Raw genomic sequence first — 9,572 nt, forward strand, 5'->3', positions numbered from 1 at the left:
ACTGTATAGTAATTTATACTAGGGCAAGAACCTTTCAGGCTTAAACTTGTAATCCTAGTGCTTCAGCCTCCCACAGTGCTGGGGAAGAGGAAGATACAGAGTTAAATGTTATTTCCGAGGTCCTATACCAGCCCGTAAGTAGCTGCTCCCCTGAGCAAGTCTGTTTTCCAATGACAAGTGCATATTTCCCTTATATAACCTACTACACTCTGAACCCCTATGTTACCTCAGCGAAGTGTTTGCTGTAACTCTGATCTTTCCTGGATGTTGAACTTACCTTAGTATACAACATAGAATATATAATTTTCCCCTAGGCCAATCAGTAATAATGAGATAAGATATAACCAATCAATAACTGCCAAATTCTCTGCCTCTGTACTCCCCACTTGCAAACTGCATCTAAGCCCTTGACTACCAGAGATTGGGACCTGACACTTTTGGAATGAAATGATTCCCAGTCGAGTCCTTCGATGTTAATAAATCTGCCTCCAAATCCTCGTTGACGTCTAGGTGTTTCTGTTTGCTGCTGCACTGGGACTACAAGGAAACACCACCATGCCCATCTGATGATTGCTGGGTTTTTGAGTAAAACCAGCATAGAACAGAGAAGGAAAATATCCATCATGAGTCTTAACCTCACTCTGAGTTTCAAGCATGGGTCTGTCACTTTTGGACCAAGGGCACACATGCTCTCAAGGCATGTGAGGAAGCCCGGCAATTTTAGTCCTGAACATTCTCAGTAATTAGCTTGAAGAGATATCATCATTCTGCACACAAGCTGTACCCCCTTAAACACATCCCTAAGGCCACCAGATGCAATTTTGGTTCTGGAGTCCTTGTGACCAGTGTTTTGTCAGATGCCTTGTATGAGACACAACAGGTATTATCACACCATGCCAGCTTTGCTCAGCCAATGGATCAACTTCTTTCTTCTTGGATCCTTTCTGCCACTTTTTCTAAGTTCCTATTTATTTACTTAGTCAACAGTCATGGTATTCCTCAGAGGGCCAAAACAAACAAACAAACAAGCCAGAAGCAAAGCATTTTAAGGTTTTAAAGTCTTAACCCTTTCTTACCAATACTTACATTTTTGGTGGTGGGGGTTTTTGCCTTCTAATTCTAAACATCTGAGAGCTTCAAAATGTCCATGTCCTTGTACTTTGTCATTTCTATACCTAATTCAGGGTCTTCATGAACAGTAAGTGTTCTTTTAATCTTCCTCATAACTAAAAAATGTTAATTAAGTTAAAGATTGCCTTAAGTAAGTATAGTAAGGATACAATAAGGGGCCCCTGGTTATTCAAAAAATAAATATTTTCTTAAAAGCTAGTATAGACATATCAAAAAATTCAAAAGAACTAACATCAATAGTAGAAATAAATGTCTCCCTGTCATCATGCTTCCTGGTCTTCCAGACATCTTCCTGAGGAAGAAACTCAGGAATATTGTAAATAATTCCATGTGTACCAACTGCAAGCTCACACTTTAATGAAATAGTAAAATGCTATGTGTATTATTCTTCATATTGATTATTTATATATTATATTATATTTTAAAGGTTTCTTCTATATCAGAAAATATAAAGCTAGTGCTTTGACAAGTCTACAGAATAACCCATAATTTGGAAGTATAATATTTTATTTACCTAGATTTCTATTATTTCTGATGTTTTTGTCAAAACAAATAATGTTGTACTAAATATCTATATATGTACTGTTTCAAAGATGTGTGCCTATAGATACGTTGGTGGTTCCAGGTTTAGAAATATATTTGACTGCATTTCGAGGACTACATATCACTGTTTAGTACAATGTACCTTTCTTGGTACCTCTCAAGGTGACCTAGCACAGAACACCATGATAAACTAGAATTAAACCCTGACTCAAAATTTGCATCCTGGTCATGAAACCACAATATGCAGATAGATGAACATAGTATACTTGGAAACATAAGTATAACCTATACTAATAAATTCTGTGATTCATTCAGATCTATTTCTTATTGCAAATTTTAAAAGTTAATAAAAATTTAAGTGTCCAGTTTTTGAGTACTTGCTGATATGACATAGGAGTTTTATTTTTATTTTAAACTTGCACTAATTTGTTTTACTTTTATCCCACATTATCTTATTATTTTTGTTAGGGCCGACGCCGCAGGGAAAGAGACCCCAAGGACTCAACTCTTGGTGAGGGAAAAAAGTTTATTTCCATGCGCATGGGGTCCCTCAGGCAAACGTGTGCGGAGGGGCCCCGAGGGGAATCTGTGCAGGGTTTTTAAAGGTATAAGCAGGAGGCAAGCAAGTTTACAGAAGCAAATCGCATTGGTTAATTTTGAACGGCGCAGGACTTGGCTAACGCTGATTTGAGGGTCTGGGGCTGAGTAACCATGGAGACCGAGGGTCTTGGGTTGACCTTAGAGTGCCAGGTGCCCCCTGGTCCTGTTTATGCAGTACATTCTTTTGCTTATCTCTATCTTTACAGAGAACAGAACATCTAGTGGTTAATGACTAGCAGAGACATTCCTTTCTGCCCTGCTCTGATTATCTCCTGGGAAAGGTTTAGGGAGTGAAACATTCCTTATAGCTCTGTTCTATAGCTCAGGGGGGGGGGTTACATTACAAACGGGGAGTCGATTCTCTCATTCCCCCCTTTTTCTTGTGGATGACTTTTAATCTTAAAGGTCCTGTATGGGTAAGGGATCATATTGTTGACGTAGCACCATAACTTTTATTTGAGAAATCTGGGCCCTCACAAACCGGGTTACTCGGTTAATGAGGCAAGGGGCTATAGCCATGACTATAATGAATCCGGCCAGGGGTCCCAATAAAGGGAGAATATAGGGCAGGATTGATTCCCAGAAAGAGAACACTTTGGCTTCACTTGAAGGGGGCTCTTGAGATCTGATTCTCTCTCTTAACTTTTTTATTGTATCCTTTACAATCTCAGTATGATCAGTGTAAAAACAACATTTTTTCTCTAAGTGCGGCGCAGAGACCCCCTTTTTTTTAAAAACAAAAGATCTTTAACAATTGGTTTTTTTTTTTTTGCTTACAGGGGGACCAAAGCCACCGTGCAAGGTCGGCATCAATGTTATTAAAATCAAAACAAGCAAGCTAAAACAGTTTATAACCAGCATAATCTAACTATGTTTTAGTCAATTTTTAACTTTAAGGGTTATCAGTCTGTTGTGTAGTCCACTGAGTATGTCCCTCGTTGTCCGCTGTTTCCAGTGGCTTTACATGAGTGTAGTGAATCCGCGCAGTTTTTTTCTGTTACCTTGATGGCAGTGAGGGTACTGAGCACCACAGTGAAAGGTCCTTCTCAGCGGGGTTTAAGGGAGTCACGGTGGTGACATCGAACCAAGACTGGAGTCCTTGGGGCCTTGAGAGGCGTCTCTGAAGGCAGGTCCAGGTGTTTTTGTCTAAACAGCTGGTGGATCCAGGCCAACACAGGTTGGAGTGTCTGCAGGGACTTAAGATCTCGATTAGTAATTTTAGCTAATCTGTCTTCTGACAATCTTGGAACCAATGGCGGGGGCCTCCCAAACATGGCTTTAAAGGGGGAAATTTTGGAAACATATGGGGTATATCTAGCTCTTAACAGTGTAAAGGGAAGAAGGCTCATCCAATTATCACCAGTTTTTGAAAACAGCTTAGCTAAAATGTCCTTGAGACTTTGGTTTATACGTTTTACTTGTCTTGAGCTTTGTGGCTGATAGGCACAGTGGAGTTTTAATTAATCTTTAATGTCTGGGCTAACTTTTGGGTGACTCGGGCTATGAAAGCCAGGCCATTATCGGACCCCATTGATAGTGGGAGGCCAAATTAAGGTATGATCTTATGTAATAGCCTTTTAACTACCACTAAGGCTGACTCAGATTTAGTAGGGAAAGCCTCTACCCAGCCAGTAAAAGTGTTTATTAATACCAAGAGATAGCGGTGTCCCTGTAAATTAAGTTTTACCATGTCTATGAAGTCTATTTCCCAATGTTCTCCTGGAACAATTTCTTGATGTCGGGTGGTCTCTAACGCAGAGCTCTTGGCTGAGTTGACTAACAAGCACTGTGGGCATCTGGAGCTCGAAGAGGTGGTCAGTTTGTAGAGTTTTGGAATAAAATACTGAGTTCTGAACAATTTTGCAAGGTGAAACAGCTCCCACCCTAGTGTCTTTAGTAACAGTACTTGTTTATCAGGTAACTGGTATTAGCCCCTTGGGGTGGGAGACTTTATTTTAAGTTGAGATGCCAACTGTAGGTCTTTCTTTGTGTAGACTAGTTCTGACAAGGTCAGAGGACTAGTATCAGAGCAGTTACTTTTTTGGTTGACCCCTCTGATGTGGTTGCTATTTTTTATCTCTGGTTGGGTGAGCCTTGTAAGGAATAGCAATCCATTGAGGCAGCCAGACAGCTGCCAGCAAATCTAGAATCTGTGGAGCATTTTTAGATGGCTTCCACGTATATGTACAGTAGCAAAGGGATATCTTCAGTAAAAAATGTTTACCCTCTTTTCCGTGGCTAGTTTTAGCCTCTCAGTCAAAGCAACAAGCTATGCCTTTTGGGCAGAAGTGCCAGGCTTTACCCGCTTAACCCAGAGTACCTCCTTTTCGGCGGTCACTGCTGCCCTGGCCACTCGTTTGCCGTTTTGGATGAAGCTGCTTCCATCGAACAGTTGTCGGCATTTCCCAAAAGCTGGTCAGTAAGATCAGCCTGTAGGTTCTGCTGCAGTTCGAGGATGTCAGCACACTCATGGAGAGGTGTCCTTTGTTCCTCCGGATCATCATCAGGCATAAGGGTGGCTGGGTTTAAAGCTGAAGAAGTCTTGAATATCATTGACTCTGGGTCTAGAAGCAGGGCTTGACAGTAGAATTCTGGCATTTGAGAGCCTTTTTTAGGAGGGGTTTTGATAAGAGTCTCTAAACTGTGAGAGGTTACCACAGAAATCACTTGCCTAAAGCGAGTTTCTTTGTCTTCTTAAGTAGCATTGTCACAGTAGCTAGTATTCTTAGGCAGGGGGGCCATACTCCTGTTACTGAATTAAGTCTTTTGGAGAGGTAGGCCTCTTTCAAGGGCCAATGTCCTGAGTTAGGACTCTTTTGGCAATGTCCCTGAGTTTATCTATGAACAAGATGAAAGGCTTGGTAACGTCAGGGAGTCTTAGGGCTGGGTCCTCTGTCAAGGCCCGCTTGAGCTGTTGGAAGGCCTGTTTACATTTATCAGTCCAGTTCAGCGAATTTTGAGTTTCTCCCTTATGGGAGTCATATAGAGGCAAGCTTTCCAGTAAAATTTAGCCTACAGTATCCAACTGCCTCCAGAAAGTCTCATCTGTAACACCTTGGCTATCTTTTTGTAAAATTTTTTTAGTTCTCAAAGACCTTTTTGTGCTATCTCTATTAACTGGCTGAGGGGCATTTTTTTTAAACCTCTCAAACCTTTGTAATTTTTGTCTAACATGTGGGGCCGACTGAGTTACAAAGAGAACAACTGGCAATATTGGGAAACCTCCTTACCTCTGGATGTCCAGTCAGGGTGGCACAAAAGGAGAACATGGTTTTGGCATTCCGGATCAGAGAGCCGGCTTCATCTGGATGGCACACTGCTTCTTGTCCAAGGGTGTCACGTGACAGGCCATCATTTTACTAAAATTATATTCTTAACAAAAAGGGCTTTTTTACAGGTAACAAAATTGTGCTGCATAATCTCCCAGATGTTCACAGCACATGTAAGAACTTGTATCTTATTTTTAGTATCACCTATAATCTCATTTTAATGAAAACATTTTGCAGCAAAGTACAATCTTATGTATACTTTTACCAAAACTGATCTAATACTGTCAAATTCTGAACACATTTACTTCTTGTCAAACCTGTTATTTGTAGTACTATAAACCAAGACAAATAATATTTACATCCTCTTGAGCCTTCTACAACTTACAATAATACCTCTCAAACTAAGCTTTAATCTTTTTCTACATTCTGGCATAGCCAGACACCTTTACTTGAAGACCACTCTCTTTGTCCCTTTTTTTACTATTACCAGTCAATTACCTTTTTTTTCACTTCTCAGACAACATTAAAACTCTCAACAAAACCCTTGAAGTCACCTTTTAGTAGTCCAAAACATACTTATTTTATGTCTTTTTACCACATAAAAATGCTGTATTTTAAAAACAAAACTGTAACCTTTTAACTGGCTCAAATATAGTACCGCCTGGTTTTTACTTGGCAAAGTTGACATGACTCTTAATAACCATAGATATACATATATATGTGCACATGTTTACATTTTTACCAGAGAGAAAAAAATACTCCTTTTAAAAGGCATGCCGAGGTTGAAAGCAATCAATTGAAGTCTTACATATTAAACAAGGTGCCACAACATTAAAGACACAAACAAAGGGAGCTTCTTGCACAGTTTGGTGAGCTAAAGGAAGTAATTGAATCTAATAAGCCATATGGATCCTGCAACAGAAATGGGCAACAAGCCCCTAAGTTAGTAACAAGTTTAAACAGGCAACCAAGGAGAGGGCGGAGGAAGGAAGGGTTTTACCCACGGTGGGGGCTTCTCTTTGAGGTCCTGCCATACCAAGATGTAGGTGACCCAGTCGGGGTGGCTCTCTCGTCCAGGGCGGAAGATGATGTTTTTAACTGCTAAGATGAGGGGAAGGTGGAAAGTCCCCTCCGGTGGCCAATCCACGGAGAATGTGGGCCACTCAGACGAGCAGAAAGTCTGCCATTTACTTTTTTTAACCTGAAAGGAGAGATTGTGAGCCCTCTCTCGAACCTCCGACCAATGGTTGAGGGTGAGGGACAATGGGGACGATGTCATTTGTCCCATGGTGTTCTGAAGACAAAGAGTGGTTAGCGTACGCGCGACACAACAAATAACCGTTCACAACAGTCACAACACACAGGACAAACAGGCCGGCCACCTCACTCTCACGCATTAGTTTCACACCAAACGAGTCACCTTAGGGGGTGCCTCCAGATTGGCCCGGACGGACCACAGATTGGGAATGAAATTCCCCAGATTGGCCCAGACGGACCACAGATTGGGAATGAAATTCCCCAGATTGGCCCAGACGGACCACAGATTGGGAATGAAATTCCCCAGATTGGCCCAGACGGACCACAGATTGGGAATGAAATTCCCCGAACGAGTCACCTCAGAGGGTGTCTCCGAATTGGCCCTGACGGACCACAGATTGGGCCCCAAACCGATAGGAAAATCCTATCGCAGACGGTGAGCCACGGAAAACCGTGTGGGGCGTCCCCCGGTCACCAGAGAACAGAGAACAGATAACAAAAACAGGTAACAAAAATTGCCCCTAGACCGGAGCCGTTTGGCTCGGGGCGTAAAATACCGGTAGATTGATCCTCAGAGTAAAAATAAGAAGCGACCGGTCGTACTCACCCACCGCAGAGCCGTTGAGGTCACCTTCCGTGAGACGTGCTATCTCGCTAGGGCCTCCAAGATGTTAGACCAGCCGCAGGGAAAGAGACCCCAAGGACTCAACTCTTGGTGAGGGAAAAAAAGTTTATTTCCATGCGCATGGGGCCCCTCCGCACACGTTTGCCTGAGGGACCCCATGCGCATGGAAATAAACTTTTTTTCCCTCACCAAGAGTTGAGTCCTTGGGGTCTCTTTCCCTGCGGCTGGTCTAACATTTTAAATTTAAGTTTACTTGTTATTTTATTTAAAAATTCTGTGGTCTTGATGAATGATGCATTTATTGATGCAAATTATTTAAAGCTTATTGTATGAAACTATAACACATTGCACTATAACACATGCAAACAGTTTCCTCAAAGATCAAGAAAATGTCAGTTGGTGATGAAAGTTTTTAGTTTTCTTCTGATTGTTTAGAAATGGGTTTCTCTGCTTTTTCTTTGTGCAAAGACCTTACTTGGAAATCTAAAAATTTAAGGAACTGCTGGAACATGGTAGCAAAAAGAAAAGATACCAATGAATAAACTTTGCTTTGCAAACATATAAAATAGAGTGAATTCTGTTGGATTTAAATTAAATTTCCGCTTTCTCTCTTGCTCTCTTCCCTCCTGTTTCTCTGTCCCCACCTTTGGCCATGTGTGAGGCTGGGGATGCAGCAATGTGAGCATAAGACTGATGCACTCTCCCAAGACCGATCCCCTGGTGACTCCTAGTGATATTTGTTTGCAGCGCCCTGCAGGGTGTGAAGAGACACACCTGTGGGAGCAAGACATGGGGCTGTGGGGCCCAAGAGGCACATTTTGTGCTTAAATCTGCTGTCAGCACAGCCTGCCAGTACCTTGGTGCAGGACGTGGGTGCCGTGGCTTCTGCACAGGGGATGCCAGCCAGCACCCTGCTGGCTGATGAGAGACCCTGGCAGGGTACAGAACTCTCCTTTCCGTGACTTACATTCAAACTGCTGCATGAGCCCAGCACATCAGGTAAAGCCGAGGAGAATTTATCAAGGGAGCGGAAAATACCAGAGTTTCTGTGCTTTTCCATATTGAAAGGAATCATATCTAAAATATGGACCTGTAAAGATCAGTGTAGGCTATTTTTTAAAAAATTTCTGAGTCTCTAAGGAGGCAGTGATAAAATGTCTTAAAATTTTATTTTATAAGTGACCTTCTTTACCAGAGAAACAAGTGAATTGGTGAGAGGTGTTAAAGTAAACTTCTTATTTTCACAGAAACAGCTCGAAAAGTAGGGCTAGGGAAAGGGGAAAAAGAAAACCAGGCCTGGTAAAGCACATGTGATGTGTCTTCCTTTTAATTTTAAAAGCTTATTCATAAAACACTATTGAATTGTTGGGTATTTTCCATATTTATTTTGGAGTAAAACATACATGCAAATATATTTGTAGCCACTTAAATGTGAAGAAAAGTTGCCACACTCCCAATTTGGAGAAACTCTTGCATTTTAAAAATCATTATTTTGTAGTCCTTATGTCTGGTTCATTGGCTGATAATCTTTTTCCTTAAAGAATTAAATTTCAGCTCAAAACAAAAATTATACAACTTTTGCTTTTCCAGAATGGCTAGCACACGCTGTGTTTACGTCCTGGAAAAGGAACTAATAATATTGTGCTTTAGCAAGTGATCATATTTAATACTATCTTTTAATCAGTCTCATCTCTGGTACTTATGGGAAAATATTACTGGTAAAAAGTACAAAAAGGAAAGAATGTCTCATGATATATCAAGATGTCTAGAGGTTTAGCTTTATTTTGTTTTGTTTTAAAGTTGCAGTGTAGAAGTTTTTGATGATGAATCTACAAAGGAAAGGGATTTTTATGCTGTCAAGTTTGAAAATAACAGACAAAGCCTCAGCTCTTAATAACAATCTCTTTTTAACATATGTTAGCTTGCAGTCACACTTGTTTTGGTTACTCTTTTTTTATGATTTTAGGACAAGAGCTTACTATGGGAATTTAATATTAAGTATTATATTTGATATTCCTTTAATAATTCACTGGTGACATAATTTTAAAATAAACATATATATTTGTCATGTCTTCTTATACTAATCTATCAGCTATACACTACTTTTCTAATGTCTGTAGCTATGCAACAGAAACAAGAAAAATACT

The sequence above is a fragment of the Cavia porcellus genome, unplaced genomic scaffold, assembly GCF_034190915.1.
Source record: "Cavia porcellus strain 051 isolate PalLab524CR breed Dunkin Hartley unplaced genomic scaffold, mCavPor4.1 scaffold_22, whole genome shotgun sequence".
NCBI classification, from domain to species: domain Eukaryota; kingdom Metazoa; phylum Chordata; class Mammalia; order Rodentia; family Caviidae; genus Cavia; species Cavia porcellus.